The sequence below is a fragment of the Bos mutus genome, chromosome 9 (assembly GCF_027580195.1).
Source record: "Bos mutus isolate GX-2022 chromosome 9, NWIPB_WYAK_1.1, whole genome shotgun sequence".
Lineage (NCBI taxonomy): Eukaryota > Metazoa > Chordata > Mammalia > Artiodactyla > Bovidae > Bos > Bos mutus.
The window spans coordinates 2,430,873-2,448,368 of record NC_091625.1 but is presented as its reverse complement, the minus strand read 5'-3'; the positions used below and the strand labels follow the sequence as shown (position 1 = coordinate 2,448,368).

At 37.4% G+C, this 17,496-nt stretch overlaps 1 pseudogene; it reads left to right on the top strand.

The window, feature by feature from the left end:
* The first annotated feature begins 11,876 nt into the window (after window positions 1–11,876).
* LOC102274849 (E3 ubiquitin-protein ligase Itchy homolog pseudogene) lies at window positions 11,877–15,301 on the top strand (annotated as a pseudogene).
* Window positions 15,302–17,496: the final 2,195 nt, after the last annotated feature.

The window sequence follows — 17,496 nt, the reverse complement described above, 5'->3', positions numbered from 1 at the left end:
GCTCAGATCATGAACTGCTTATTGCCAAATTCAGACTGAAATTGAAGAAAGGAGGGAAAACCACTAGACAGTTCAGGTATGACCTAAATCAAATCCCTTATGATTATACAGTGGAAGTGAGAAATAGATTTAAGGGCCTAGATCTGATAGATAGAGTGCCTGGTGAACTATGGAATGAGGTTCGTGACATTGTACAGGAAACAGGGATCAAGACCATCCCCGTGGAAAAGAAATGCAAAAAAGCAAAAATGGCTGTCTGGGGAGCCCTTACAAATAGCTGTGAAAAGAAGAGAATTGAAAAGCAAAGGAGAAAAGAAAGATATAAGCATCTGAATGCAGAGTTCCAAAGAATAGCAAAAAGAGACAAGAAAGCCTTCTTCAGCGATCAATGCAAAGAAATAGAGGAAAACAATAGAATGGGAAAGACTAGCGATCTCTTCAAGAGAATTAGAAATATCACGGGACCATTTCATGCAAAGATGGGCTCGATAAAGGACAGAAATAGTATGGACCTAACATAAGCAGAAGATATTAAGAAGAGATGGCAAAAATACACAGAAGAACTGTACAAAAAAGATCTTCATGACCCAGATAATCATGATGATGTGATCACTCACCTAGAGCCAGACATCCTGGAATGTGAAGTCAAATGGGCCTTAGAAAGAATCACTATGAAAAAAGCTAGCGGAGGTGATGGAATTCCAGTTGAGCTATTTCAATTCCTGAAAGATGATGCTGTGAAAGTGCTGCACTCAATATGCCAGCAAATTTGAAAAACTCAGCAGTGGCCACAGGACTGGAAAAGGTCAGTTTTCATTCCAGTCCCAAAGAAAGGCAATGCCAAAGTATGCTCAAACTACCACACAATTGCACTCATCTCACACACTATTAAAGTAGTTCTCAAAATTCTCCAAGCCAGGCTTCAGCAATATATGAACCGTGAACTTCCTGATGTTCAAGCTGGTTTTAGAAAAGGCAGAGGAACCAGAGATCAAATTGCCAACATCCGCTGGATCATGGAAAAAGCAAGAGAGTTCCAGAAAAACATCTATTTCTGCTTTATTGACTATGCCAAAGTCTTTGACTGTGTGGATCACAATAAACTGTGGAAAATTCTGAAAGAGATGGGAATACCAGAACACCTGATCTGCCTTTTATGCAGGTCAGGAAGCAACAGTTAGAACTGGGCATGGAACAACAGACTGGTTCCAAATAGGAAAAGGAGTACATCAAGGCTGTATATTGTCACCCTGCTTATTTAACTTATATGCAGAATACATCATGAGAAACGCTGGAGTGGAAGAAACACAAGCTGGAATCAAGATTGCTGGGAGAAATATCAATAACCTCAGATATGCAGATGACATCACCCTTATGGCAGAAAGTGAAGAGGAACTCAAAAGCCTCTTGATGAAAGTGAAAGTGGAGAGTGAAAAAGTTGGCTTAAGGAGGGAGGAGGGTTCAGGATGGGGAACACATGTATGCCTGTGGCTGATTCATTTTGATATTTGGCAAAACTAATACAATTATGTAAAGTTTAAAAAACAAAACAAAACAAAAAAACCCTCAACATTCAGAAAACGAAGATCATGGCATCTGGTCCCATCACTTCATGGGAAATAGATGGGGAAACAGTGGAAACAGTGTCAGACTTTATTTTTTGGAGCTCCAAAATCAATGCAGATGGTGACTGCAGGCATGAAATTAAAGGATGCTTACTCCTTGGAAGGAAAGTTATGACCAACTTGGCCAACAAAGGTCCGTCTAGTCAAGGCTATGGTTTTTCCTTTGGTCATGTATGGATGTGACAGTTGGACTGTGAAGAAGGCTGAGCACCGAAGAATTGATGCTTTTGAACTGTGGTGTTGGAGAAGACTCTTGAGAGTCCTTTGGACTGCAAGGAGATCCAACCAGTCCATTCTGAAGGAGATCAGCCCTGGGATTTCTCTGGAAGGAATGATGCTAAAGCTGAAACTCCAGTACTTTGGCCACCTAATGCAAAGAGTTTACTCATTGGAAAAGACTCTGATGCTGGGAGGGATTGGGGGCAATTGCAGAAGGGAACGACAGAGGATGAGATGGCTGGATGGCATCACTGACTTGATGGACATGAGTCTGAGTGAACTCCGGGAGTTCGTGATGGACAGAGAGGCCTGGCGTGCTGCGATTCATGGGGTCGCAAAGAGTCGGACACGACTGAGCGACTGAACTGAAATGAAGCATACCTTCAATCTTCTTCATTTGGTTCATTTTAAAATGTTTACTTATCTACAGAGATTTTCTACTACTTCCTGATAAACATTCCTAATTTATATTATCTGAAATTTGCCCACATCCTCTAAGTTTGTGTTTTGTAATTGACAGATTGCTGGATTTTCTGTATTCTTTGTTTTCCTAGTCTGATAATCATTATCTTTTGGCAGGTTCATACAAAGTAATAATGCAAAAATAGTGAAAAGTCACCAAAATATTTTTAAAGAATGAGATAAAATAATGAAGCTTAATGAAATGAAATAATTAAAAAAAAATGTTTATACAAAGAAATGTTGTAGAAATGGATAATTTTGTTCCAGTTGTAGTAGTTGTTGTAAGTTACCCCTTGACCTTGTCAGATCTAGTCTGACATGGCTGGAGCAAATGGTCGTTATTGCTTATTGGTGATTATTTGTAACTAGATCATGTATGTTATAGTCATTATTCCATGCAGTGTTCAAAATAAGCTTATGAGGTATATAGTACAGGCACGTTAGGTATGAAGGCACCTGAAGCTTAGATAACTTAAATAGTTTGCTTTGGTAAATCATGTAGATTATCAAATTTAGTAGTCAGAATGATAGAACGGCCCAAGATTTCCATGTCCTATTGCACATGGCCTGTAAAACCTAACTCTGCTGTGAATATAATGGCATAATACTCCCATTTATGTTACTTTATATTGAAAAACACATTGTGCAGATGTAACTAAGGTCTCTAATCAGTTGACTTTGATTTATAAAATATAAGATTATCCTGGATAGGCTCTGCTTAATTAGCTGGATCTTTAGGGGAGACAAGATACAACAGCAGGTACTCCCCTAATGGCCTTGAAGGATTGAACCACCCTACTGTGCAGATTGAACCACCCTACTGTGCTTTAAGGAGATGATGCTATGTACAAAGGATATGATAGTCTTTGGATGTGAGAGCTGTCCTTGTCTAGCAAATGACCAGACTCAAGCCCTAGGGCCAAATTGCAATGAATTTTGCTGACAACCAATGTTTGGAAAAGGACCTCAAGCCTCAGATGAGATCATAATCCCAGTCAATACCTTGTTTTTAGCCCAGTGAGACCTTAAGTAAAGGACTCAACCAACCTATATCTGGACATCAACTTGCAAAAACTGTGAAATAGCAAATTTTCATTTAAAGCTGCTAAATGTAAAGCATTTTGCTACACAGCAATAGAAGTTCGATACCTGAGACATATCTAGATATTTAAGAAATCACAAAGCTGGTGTTCACATGTCTTCTCTCACACTTCAAAATTTAAAATTACTCTAACCTTCAGTCAGTTCAGTTCAGATGCTCAGTCGTGTCCAACTCTTTGCGACCCCATGAATCGCAGCACGCCAGGCCTCCCTGTCCATCACCAACTACTGGAGTTCACCCAGACTCACGTCGATGAAGTCAGTGATGTCATCCAGCCATCTCATCCTCTGTCGTCCCCTTCTCCTCCTGCCCCCATTCCCTCCCAGCATCAGAGTCTTTTCCAATGAGTCAACTCTTTGCATTAGGTGGCCAAAGTACTGGAGTTTCAGCTTTAGCATCATTCCTTCCAAAGAAATCCCAGGGCTGATCTCCTTCAGAATGGACTGGTTGGATCTCCTTGCAGTCCAAGGGACTCTCAAGAGTCTTCTCCAACACCACAGTTCAAAAGCATCAGTTCTTCAGTGCTCAGCCTTCTTCACAGTCCAACTCTCACATCCATACATGACTATTGGAAAAATTATAGCCTTGACTAGATGGACATTTATTGGCAAAGTAATATCTCTGCTTTTCAATATGCTATCTAGGTTGGTCATAACTTTTCTTCCAAGGAGTAAGCGTCTTTTAATTTCATGGCTGCAGTCACCATCTGCAGTGATTTTGGAGCTCCAAAAAATAAAGTCTCACACTGTTTCCACTGTTTCCCTATCTATTTCCCATGAAGTGATGGGACCAGATGCCATGATCTTCGTTTTCTGAATGTTGAGCTTTAAGCCAACTTTTTCACTCTCCTCTTTCACCTTCATCAAGAGGCTTTTTATTTCCTCTTCACTTTCTGCCATAAGGGTGATGTCATCTGCATATCTGAGGTTATTGATATTTCTCCCGGCAATCTTGATTCCAGCTTGTGCTTCTTCCAGCCCAGCATTTCTCATGATGTACTTTGCATAGAAGTTAAATAAGCAGGGTGTCAATATACAGCCTTGATGTACTCCTTTTCCTATTTGGAACCAGTCTGTTGTTCCTTTTCCTATTTGGAACCATTCTAACCTTACCTGTGGGTTTCCTGGTGGCTCACAGGGTAAAGCGTATGCCTGCAATGCAGGAGACTTGGGTTCGATCCCTGGGTCAGGAAGATCTGCTGGAGAAGGAAATGGCAACCCACTCTAGTACTCTCGTCTGGAAAACTCTATGGATGGAGGAGCCTGGGAGGTTACAGTCCATGGGATCACAAAGAGTTGCACATAACTGAGCAACTTCACTTCTTCTTACCTTTGCACATTTGTCACTGATCACTGAGATTTAAAATATCTAGCTTGTGATATGAAAACTAAGTTACTGCTACATAGTTCCATGCAGAAAATTATATAGGGTGTGTTATATAGTAGATCTATATAGAGATTTCTACATAAAGGTATCTATATATAGATAGGTAGTTATTATACCTATCAAACCAGATCAATTTGCCTTTTGTATCACTGTCTGTGTAATTCACTGACCTGGATTTGTGTTATCTTTTATTATCTTCTATCTTTCCTATGTCTGACTTACTATGTATTTTCAAACTATGAAAATGGTTTTATCTGAATTTGACCTGAAGAAGGATGTCTACTTTGCATTAAAAGGTAAAACTGATATTGTGCTAAATTCACAAGTTATGCAAAACTTTCTTCTCTAGTAACTACTTTTTAAAACACATTTTACTCTTAAGCAAAAGTAACTCGAGATATTATTATTTGATTATTGAATGTCAAGGCAATATGATTTTTAAAAAGCTTGTCAGTTTTGACTATTATTTTAAGTTACTGGGTTTAATTAACTACAATATTGATTCAGAAAGTGCTGTACACTAAGAATTTTGAAGTTCAGAATAATGCTTCTGAATCAAGTAAGCAACAGGTGCATAGAAACACTCAAATGTGCTTAATTCTAGTTAATATTTATTTTTACTTTCTTTAACATTTATATTTTTCCATGTTTACTATTAGAAAATGTCTATTTCCTTTATCCTTTATATTTCTATTTAATACAGATATCATCTTATGTGGAAGTCACTGCTTTGGTATCTGATAATAGTAATAATTAGAGCACTAAATGGGTGATAATATACTATTCTGTATTAGTGAAAGTTGTTGAGTCGTATCTGACTCTTTGTGACCCCATGTACCCCACCAGGCTCCTCTGTCCATGGAATTCTCCAGGCCAGAATACTGGAGTGTGTAACCTGTTTGTTTCTCCAGAGAATCTTCCCAACCCAGAGACCGAACCCATGTCTCCCACACTGCAGGTGGATTCTTTACCGTCTGGGTCACCACAGAAGCTCAAGAATACTGTAGTGGGTAGCCTAACCCTTCTCCACTGGATCTTCCCAATACAGGAATTGAATTGGAGTCTCCTGAATTGCAGGTGGATTCTTTACCAGCAAGATTACCAGGGAAGCCCAGTTTCTGAGTTAAATCATCAAAAATACCAATGAATGTTTGCTTCTAAGAAATATATGGCTTTAATGGGAAAGACTGAGATACGTCACTTTCACTTTTCACTTTCATGCATTGGAGGAGGAAATGGCAACCCACTCCAGTGTTCTTGCCTAGAGAATCCCAGGGACGGTGGGGCCTGGTGGGCTGCCGTCTATGGGGTCGCACAGAGTCGGACACGACTGAAGCGACTTAGCAGCAGCAGCAGCAATGAGAAAGAAGCTTGACTGGTTTTTTGACTCATTCATCTAATTTGTGTCAAATTATTACTGAGAAGTCAAAATAAAAACTAGCAGTAAACTCATGTATTTGTATTTATGGAAACAATTGACACGTCTTAGAAAGTGAATGATCAAATCATAGCTAAAGGGCACCTCACTTGGTTCATGGGTGACATGTATACATCACATATCCTGCTCTGCCCTTGTGTCTCTCACTAGGTTGGGTTGTGGTTCCCCAGTTTCTAAGTGGTTGCTTGTCTTGCCTACTGAATTGCCTCCATCTCAAATAGCATTTACAAAATATAATTATTATCTTCAATTTTCATGTACGTGCTCTTTGTAATGCTTACAAAAAAATAAATAAATAAAAGGGGGGGGGGAACACAATCAATGAAAACTTTCCAAATATTACAAAACTCATTGAGAAAGTTAACAGAGTGAGAAGCAGACTGCATGAAAAAAATTGTTGCTAAAATCCAGGAAAATTTCAGTACTGTTAGTGAGAGCTCTGAGTGGAGAATGAACCCTTGTTCAGGAGCAAGGCCTGGCATCAGCAGAGTGACCACTCTCATTTCTCTGCTTTTCACAAGAAGCTGAAAACTAAAGTAGTTTTCAGTGGAAACTACTCAGACAAGGACAACGGTAACCTAAATGCACCTACATAGAGCATGAATGTATGTGTTTTTCTGGTTAATAAACTTATTTGATTGTAATGTTTGGAAACAAACTTCCTGTCTACCTCTATAGAGCAAAGATATAGAATCCTTTTGAAGTCTGTTTTGAATATTAACTTCATATTATGTTATTTTTCCTATCATATTTATTATTTTCCATTGTTCAATCAACAGGTATTAAACATTCACTGAGTGTTAGGCCTTCTCAAGATGCAAGAACATACTAAACCAGAACTTGGTTTCCAATCTCAGGGAGCTCTAACTCCTCTTATGTGTTCACAGAACCAGATAGACTCAATCCCATTCCCAATTGGAGAAGTTGGGCTGTCATCATCTGACACAGCTCTGCCCAATAGAAATGACTGAAAATCCATGTGTGTGAAACACATTTTCTAAAATTTTTAAATGTGAAGTTCACATTTTAAAAAACAGTTCAAAGAAACAGGTGAAATTAATTTTATTAATATAATTCTGTTTTAACTCTTTATATCCAAATTATTAGCATTGCATCATATAGTAAAATTATTAATGAAGTAATTTTATTCTTTTTTAACTAAATATTCAAAATCCAATGTGTATTTTATACTTATATCCCACCTCAATTGAGACTAGGCACATTTCAATGACACATGGCCAGTGGTTACTATACTGAAAGTAGACAAAAATAACACCTAACACTGATTTTAGCATTTTTCCTAATTGTAAATGCAAAATCTCTAAATTTGAGAGCCCATATTCTAACGTCTTGACAAAAGCCCTAATCTTGAGAATTAGCTTTAATGTATAGTTTATTCCCACCATAATTTGAGGTCATTTTTTGTTTGTTTGTGTATTTGCCTAATTGGGAAAAAGCAATTTTAATTTTAGTATTTTGAGTATTGTTATAGGCCAATTTTATTCTTTAGAAAAATAATATGTAAGATTTCACAGTTTCAACCAAGCAATAATACCACATTTATATAAGTTTACTATTTGCAATACCACAGTCTATCAAAAAGATTATTTTGTTGTAGTTATTTTTAAATTCATGAGCTAGTAGTCAAGTACAATATTTAGTTATCTAGCTTTATCCAATCACTAGCATTCATATTTGGTGAAGGAAATGGCAACTCACTCCAATACTCTTGCCAGGAAAATCCCATGGATGGAAGAGCCTGGTAGGCTACAGTCCACTGGGTCGCAGAGTCAGACACGACTGAGTGATTTCACTTTCACTTTTCACTTTCATGCATTGGAGAAGGAAATGGCAACCCACTCCAGTTTTCTTGCCTGGAGAATCCCAGGGACAGAGAAGCCTGGTGGGCTGCCATCTATGGGGTCACAGAGTTGGACACAGCTGCAGCATTTATATTCATAACAAAGTATTTTATATTAACATTTAATAAGACTGTTAGTTCTCATTGTGAGCTTAATACAGAAATACTAATTTTTATTTAATTAGATACCAGAGAATACTGTTCATGTAGTTTTTAAACTATGATAAAGAGAAATTGGCAAGTATTGACATTCTATAAAAATTGAAAAACTCATAAATTCATAAGAGGTCAAAATAACCAGGAACAATAAGGAATACCTAATGGTTGTATAGTTTTTACATTCCCTTAGAACTATAAGTGTGTATGCCTTTCTGGTTGGAAAGGAAGTTTTTGTGAACAAGACTCCAATGACTGCAAAATGAATCCCTGTGAGAACAACTGCACCTGCATTGACCTTGACAATGGCTATCAGTGAGTAATATATTTACTGTTTCTTCACAAAATTACTTGGAGCACTTAATGTCTTTGGAATACATGCAGACGTTATTTCACTTTACATCAATTAATTAAAATAATGGTACCAAGATGAAGAACAATTTCCTGACAAGAAAGTATCACATTCACTTAAAATTTACAAATCAGTCAGTTCAGTCACTCAGTCAGGTCCGACTCTTTGTGACCCCACAGACTATAGCAGGTCAAGCCTACCTGTCCATCACCAACTCTCAGTGCTTGCTCAAATTCATGTTCATCAAGTTGGTGATGCCATCCAATATCTCATACTCAGTCATCCCCTTCTCCTCCTGACTTCAATCTTTCCCAGTATCAGCGTCTTTTGCAATGAGTCAGTTATTCACATCAGGTGGCCATAGTATTGGAATTTTAGCTTCAGCATCAGTCCTTCCAATGAATATTCAGACTGATTTCCTTCAGGACTGACTGGTGTGATCTTGCAGTCCAAAGGACTCTCAAGAGTCTTCTCCAGCACAGTTCAAAAGCATTCATTCTTTGGCCCTCAGCTTTCCTATTCCATGTCTGGGTCTGACTGGTGATTCTTGACTGATGTACAGATTTCTCAGGAGGCAGGTAAGGTGGTCTGGTATTCAAAGTTCAAATGTCAAGTCAAAAAAGGAATAAACAAATTTTGACTTGGAAATGCAATGTCCAGATGTGACACATCTTAAAATATTTATACTTCTTCAAAACACACCTTTGTCATTTCAGCATTGTTTGGGGGTCATTCTATGCAAAATGAGTGCCACAGTATGTGTCCTTAGTAGATCTGCTTAATTAACTTCAATTTATTTCCTATAAATCAATTGTAAGTTTAGATTATTTTAGTTAAATTATTGTTAAATTTTATAACATTTACTATCCACATTTTCCATGTGCAGTGCTTAATCGCTTAGTCATGTCAGACTTTTTGTGACCCCATGGGCTGTAGCCCACCAGCTTTCTCTATCCATGGGGATTCTCCAGGCAAGAATACTGGAGTGGGTTTCCATGCCCTCCTCCAGGGGATATTCCCAACCCAGGGATTGAACCCAGGTCTCCAGCTTCGCTTTTATCTTTTGAATTATTTTGGGTACACTAGGTTCCTCTAGATGCAAAATCAGGTGTATTGTAACTAGAATGCTTTTCTTGTTGTCACAGAAGCAGAATTAATTGAATGTAAATATACTTGCATGATTATATTTCCAGAGATAAAAATGATTTCAAGATGTCCTCTAAGATAACTCATAAACTGTCTATCTTATGATCATCTCATGTACATAAAAGTTTTTACAAATGTTCCTAAAGTTTAACAACTGGAATGGGATGTAAGATTTAAACTGGTCAATTGTAGTCACTTTATTTCATTATAAGACAATTCTGAAATAGCTTCACATTGATATACATTTCAATGACCATAAGAAAAATGATGGATAACTTTTGTAATATAGAAAACTTCTCAATGTCAATAGTTGACATTGGATTAAAATACATGAAATGTAAAACACCAGAGTTATTTTTATGATATTGTCAATTATTTTAATTGATATATCATCACAAATTAAGATTTCTGCCTATCCATCTAGGTAGTGGGAGAAAGAATCGACTTTTGTTAGGCTATGGAACAATAAACTTTTCATAGTAATCACTTTATTTTATTTTTTAAATAGCTCTATTAATTACAAGCTAAAGTATATAATATGAATTTCCTAGGATATTTTTTCAGTCTCTAAGATTTGCTTTTAAACATTCAACTCTCTCTTTAGTTCCTAATGGTAATTTGTTTATGCATTTGTTTATGTGTGCACTTACACAGTCAGTTGCCTCCAGAAGAATACCTGTAGGAACATAGACACCTGAGGTTGAAAAAGTTGGGTCTGTAAATCTTCTCTGTAATGGTAAACACACAGGATGTGCATCCATGTGGAATCTCAGTAAAAGGGTACTAGAGGTACCTAGAAGGCCTTAGAAGTTCGAGCATGTGACACATAATTTTAGTATATCTTAAGAAACTGTGGCTTTGGCCTGGATAGGATGTTGTCAGGAGTGGGAAGTATTATGTGATTGAATTCATAATAAAGTGGAGAGTGAAAAAGTTGGCTTAAAGCTCAACATTCAGAAAACGAAGATCATGGCATCCGTTCCCATCATTTCAATTGACAATATCACAGAACATCAAAATGAAACAAGGTTACTCTGTGACCCTGATGAATTATAACAAGAATAAGCCTACTTTATAAACATATCTAAATACAGACAAAAACATCAACAAGTAAAAGTAAGTATTACTTGTGTTTATTTTAAAATAAAGCATATTTTAAAGACGCCATATTGACTTAGTTATTTTTTTTTTAAGATATTTAGTATCCTGGAATGTGAAGTCAAGTGGGGCTTAGAAAGCATCACTAAGAACAAAGCTAGTGGAGGTGATGGAATTCCAGTTGAGCTCTTTCAAATCCTGAAAGATGATGCTGTGAAAGTGCTGCACTCAATATGCCAGCAAATTTGGAAAACTCAGCAGTGGCCACAGGACTGGAAAAGGTCAGTTTTCATTCCAATCCCAAAGAAAGGCAATGCCAAAGAATGCTCAAACTAACTCTCACTATTTGCAGATGACATGATCCTCTACATAGAAAACCCTAAAGACTCCACCAGAAAATTACTAGAACTAATCAGTGATTATAGTAAAGTTGCAGGATATAAAATCAACACATAGAAATCCCTTGCATTCCTATACACTAATAATGAGAAAACATAAGGAAATTAAGGAAACAATTCCATTCACCATTGCAATGGAAAGAATAAAATACTTAGGAATATATCTACCTAAAGAAACTAAAGACCTATATATAGAAAACTATAAAACACTGGTGAAAGAAATCAAAGAAGACACTAATAGATGGAGAAATATACCATGTTCATGGATTGGAAGAATCAATATAGTGAAAATGAGTATACTACCCAAAGCAATTTATAGATTCAATGCAATCCCTATCAAGCTACCAACGGTATTCTTCACAGAGCTAGAACAAATAAGTTCACAATTTGTATGGAAATACAAAAAACCTTGAATAGCCAAAGCGATCTTGAGAAAGAAGAATGGAACTGGAGGAATCAACCTACCTGACTTCAGGCTCTATTACAAAGCCACAGGTATCAAGACAGTATGGTACTGGCACAAAGACAGAAATATTGATCAATGGAACAAAATAGAAAGCCTAGAGATAAATCCATGCACATATGGACACCTTATCTTTGACAAAGGAGGCAAGAATATACAATGGGGCCATCTTAGTCGAGGGTCTGAAGAGTAGCCGCCGCCCCGAGTCCTAGTAACATGCATTTAACCGTGGCCTTCAGGAGACAGCGCCTTAATCCAAAGAAGTGACTTCAAACGGTGAAAACTTCAGGTTTGCCTTTCTGTTGGTGATATGTCCGACAGTGGATCACAGCTTGGTTCAATGGGTAGTTTGACCATGAAATCACAACTTCAGATCACTGTCATTTCAGCAAAACTTAAAGAAAATAAAAAGAATTGGTTTGGGCCAAGTCCTTATGTGGAAGTCACAGTAGATGGACAGTCAAAGAAGACAGAAAAATGCAACAATACGAACAGTCCCAAATGGAAGCAGCCTCTTACAGTTATTGTCACCCCTATGAGTAAATTACATTTTCATGTGTGGAGTCACCAGACACTGAAATCTGATGTTTTGTTGGGAACTGCTGGATTGGATATCTATGAAACATTAAAGTCAAACAATATGAAACTTGAGGAAGTAGTTGTGACTTTACAGCTTGTAGGTGACAAAGAACCAGCAGAAACAATAGGAGATTTGTCAGTCTGTCTTAATGGGCTGCAATTAGAGTCTGAAGTTGTTGCCAATGGTGAAACTGCATGTTCAGAAAGTGCTTCACAGAATGATGATGGCTCCAGGCCCAAGGATGAAACGAGAGCAAACGCAAGTGGATCAGATGACCCTGAGGATGCAGGGTCTGGTGAAAACAGGAGGATCAATGGGAATAATTCTCCATCACTCTCAAATGGCGGTTTTAAACCTTCTAGGCCTCCAAGACCTTCACAACCACCTCCACCTACCCCACGTAGACCAGCATCTGTCAATGGCTCACCATCTACCACTTCTGAAAGTGATGGCTTTAGTACAGGCTCTCTGCCACCAACAAATACAAATTCAAGTACATCTGAAGGAGCAACATCTGGATTAATAATTCCTCTTACTATATCTGGAGGTGCAGGCCCTAGACCATTAAATCCTGTACCTCAAGCTCCCCTCCCACCTTGTTGGGAGCAGAGAGTGGACCAGCATGGGCGAGTTTACTATGTAGATCATATTGAAAAAAGAACAATGTGGGATAGACCAGAACCTCTACCTCCTGGCTGGGAGTGGCGGGTTGACAACATGGGACGTATTTATTATGTTGACCATTCACAAGAACGACAACGTGGCAGAGGCCAACCCTGGAATCAGTCCAGAACTATGAACAATGGCAGCTCCAGCGTAGTCAACTTCATGGAGCTATGCAGCAGTTTAACCAGAGGTTCATTTATGGGAATCAAGATTTGTTTGCTACATCACAAAATAAAGAATTTGATCCCCTGGGTCCCCTGCCGCCTGGATGGGAGAAGAGAACGGACAGCAATGGTAGAGTATATTCTGTCAACCACAACACTCGTATTACACAATGGGAAGACCCCAGAAATCAAGGTCAATTAAATGAAAAGCCCTTACCTGAAGGCTGGGAAATGAGATTCACGGTAGACGGAATTCCATATTTTGTGGACCACAATAGAAGAACAACCACCTATATAGATCCCCGCACGGGAAAATCTGCCTTCGAAAATGGACCCCAGATAGCCTATGTATGGGACTTCAAGGCAAAGGTTCAATATTTCCGTTTCTGGTGTCAGCAACTGGCCATGCCACAGCACATAAAGATTACAGTGACAAGAAAAACGTTGTTTGAGGATTCCTTTCAGCAGATAATGAGCTTCAGTCCTCAAGATCTGCGAAGACGTTTGTGGGTGATTTTTCCAGGAGAAGAAGGTTTAGATTATGGAGGTGTAGCAAGAGAATGGTTCTTTCTTTTGTCACATGAGGTGTTGAACCCAATGTATTGCCTGTTTGAATATGCAGGGAAGGATAACTACTGCTTGCAGATAAATCCCGCTTCTTACATCAATCCAGATCACCTGAAATATTTTCGTTTTATTTGCAGGTTTATTGCTATGGCTCTGTTCCATGGGAAATTCATAGACACAGGTTTTTCTTTGCCATTCTATAAGCGTATCTTGAATAAACCAGTTGGACTGAAGGATTTAGAATCGATTGATCCAGAATTTTACAATTCTCTCATCTGGGTTAAAGAAAACAATATTGAGGAGTGTGATTTGGAAATGTATTTCTCCATTGATAAAGAAATCTTAGGTGAAATCAAGAGTCATGATTTGAAACCCAATGGTGGCAATATTCTTGTAACAGAAGAAAATAAAGAAGAATATATCAGAATAGTAGCTGAATGGAGATTGTCTCGTGGTGTTGAAGAACAGACGCAAGCTTTCTTTGAGGGCTTTAATGAAATTCTTCCCCAGCAGTATCTACAGTACTTCGATGCAAAGGAATTAGAGGTTCTTTTATGTGGGATACAAGAGATTGATTTGAATGATTGGCAAAGACATGCCATCTACCATCACTATACCAGGACAAGTAAACAAATCATGTGGTTTTGGCAGTTTGTTAAAGAAATCGATAATGAGAAGAGAATGCGACTTTTGCAGTTTGTTACTGGGACCTGCCGACTGTCAGTTGGAGGATTTGCTGACCTCATGGGGAGCAATGGGCCACAGAAGTTCTGCATTGAAAAAGTCGGGAAAGAAAATTGGTTGCCTAGACGTCATACCTGTTTTAACCGCCTGGACCTGCCACCCTACAAGAGCTATGAGCAACTGAAGGAAAAGCTGTTATTTGTTATTGAAGAAACAGAAGGCTTTGGACAAGAGTGAATTCTGAGAGCCTGCACCACCAAAGGACAAGAATTTATTTGCAACGTTTGTCCTTTTCCTTCTTTGCCTATTGCACACTTGTAAAATTGGACTGTGACTGTTTAGAGAGTTACCTTCAGTGTAAGTAAATTAATGTTATCATTGAGATTTATCTCCCAGTGATTCTGGGTTTCTTCTCAGTGTTTTCAGAAATCAGATCTGCAAATGACTTAGTCATAAACCTTACTTACCATGAGATTAACACAGCAATGAAATCTGCCTTGTCTTATTCCACTAGATTGTTTCCTTAACAAAAAATTTGTGTCTCAGAAGTCTCACTTAGGTTTTTTTTCTTTTAGAGATTCTGAAAATATGCAGGGAATTTCCATGGTAACTAAAATATGTAAGATCTACCTATTAAGCCTCGTGGAAAGAGGTATTTGTTTAAAACAGCCCAGCTTCTGGGGTTGTGAGCAAACTTCTGGCTTGTGCTCTCCCTCTTCTTTCAGCCTGGCCTGACTGTTGTTTTTCCTTTCTGGAGCATGAAATCCATGCATCATTTGATGTTATCCCTAGAAAAGAGATGCTAGACTCTTGTATCTCTCCACAAAGTAGTTTTGTGGAGAAGTTAGTCCTGGTCTGCAAATGACTTCATTTAGAAAGTTGATTGTTTTAATTGCCTCGCAAATACTAAACTTCACAAACAATACTGACACTATGCTGCCTTCACTGTAGAGAGAAAAAAAAAAAAAAAAAGCCAATTTTTGAAATTAATTTGGGTGAATTTATCGAAGGCCATTGACAGTTTTTGTATGTTCCTGTATATCAATTCCATCTTTAAATTTTATCATAATCCAACAATTCCAGTTACATTTAACTCCTGCTAAGGAGTTCAAATTAGAGTGCTTTCTTATCCAAGTAGAGGTCAATGAAAATATCTATAAAATCATTTTCATTTTCATTAGGGAGGAAGAGCTGTGGTACTGGTTAAAAAAGTGAGTAAATGCATTTACAGCAATACATTTCTAGTAACCATAGAAATGTATTGTCTGTGTGAATTAAAACTTCACAGATTGACAATTTATCTGACAAATGTTATAATAGTTACTTCCATTCTGTCTTGTCCTGATTTGAATTTTCTGTTCACTTCTAACAATTTTAACAGGTTTTCCCCATGACTATTTAACATTAGATTGCTCTATTAGTAACTGATTCATGCACTTTGACCTTCTCTGTGGTAATTTTTTTTAACTTAGCCTGCTTAGACTTAGCAAGATGACTGCTGTCAGAGGACAGAGGGAGAAAGCCTAAGCCAGCTGAGTGCCTATCATAACTGAACTCATAACCTAATATCTCATGAAATAGGGACTTTGGCAGGTTTCAGTAGCATAGCATGAAAAAGTAGCATTGAGCCAAAAATAAGCAAATAGCAAACCCCTGTTCTATTTGGAAAGGAAATGGTGGGTTTTGTCCCTAACTACTCTTATCTTGAAACAACGACAAAAAAACATTTTTTAACTTGTATATCTGTATTCTAAAACACTGCCATCATAAAGCAGACATGTGAGTGAAAGGGTTGCCTCATCCAGAAGTCATTAGTGTGAAGGGAGAGATTGGGCTCCCCCCAGTCCTATCTTTATTTTGATTTTATTCTACATAGTCTAGGAAATGTACTATGGTCTCTAAAAGCCCTAGTTTTCAAAGTGACTCTGCCTTTTTGTTGGTAGGTGGCAAAAAACACTATTGCTTTGTCTTACAGAGCGAATGTCTGCCAACTACCCATTCATTATATGTCTGAACTTTGGTAATATATGGCTGTGGAGATTAAACCTTCTATAAAGACTTCCTATTGAGGTGAATGCTCATATTGAAATGTAGTTACCTACAATATTTACTAGAGATTTATGAGATTAAATTAAGAGATAATGTAAGAAAGTAGACTTTTTTGTTCTACATGCTTGATGATTCATTTAGGGACCTAGAAATATTGTGCAAAAATGTATAAATATCATCCAAAAGGCTTTCTGCCCTATATTTTTAAAACACAGAATAGTTATATATGAAGTAGTCCTGGCCCTAGTTCTATAGGGCTCGGCTACTAATATTTTTATGGAAGAAATGTTTAGTTCTGGAAAAGGTAAATGCTTGTATATATTTTTGCAGCCTGGGATCTCCCTTACTCCATTTCTTCCTTTAATTTAAATGGCCACATGTATATGTCTTTCCCTGCTGTGTTAGGAAAATGGGGGCTGGATTTCCCAAGAATCAGAGGTTATATAAAAATACTGCAGATAGACAGCAGACATAAATATCTACCAAATGCTATCTTAAATTTTGGTCCAAACTGATCATTTGGAAATAGACTTATTTTAAGTGTTTAATTAGAGCGATTTCTTAAATCTGAACTAAATTGCTTTTGAGTCCTTTTTTTTGTAAGCATTGTAAATGCTAAAATATCCTGTTAATTTTTGTACTGCATGTTATGTTGAAATAAAAACAAAGTAAAATAAAAAAAAAAGAATATAAAATGGATTAAAGACAATCTCTTTAACAAGTGGTGCTGGGAAAACTGGTCAACCACTTGTAAAAGAATGAAACTAGATTATTTCTAGTAATTTTCTGGTGGAATCTTTAGGGTTTTCTATGTAGAGGATCATGTCATCAATGACTATAGTAAAGTTGCAGGATATAAAATCAACACACAGAAATCCCTTGCATTCCTATACACTAATAATGAGAAAACAGAAAGAGAAATTAAGGAAAAATTCCATTCACCATTGCAACGGAAAGAATAAAATACTTAGGAATATATCTACCTAAAGAAACTAAAGACCTATATATAGAAAACTATAAAACACTGGTGAAAGAAATCAAAGAGGACACTAATAGATGGAGAAATATACCATGTTCATG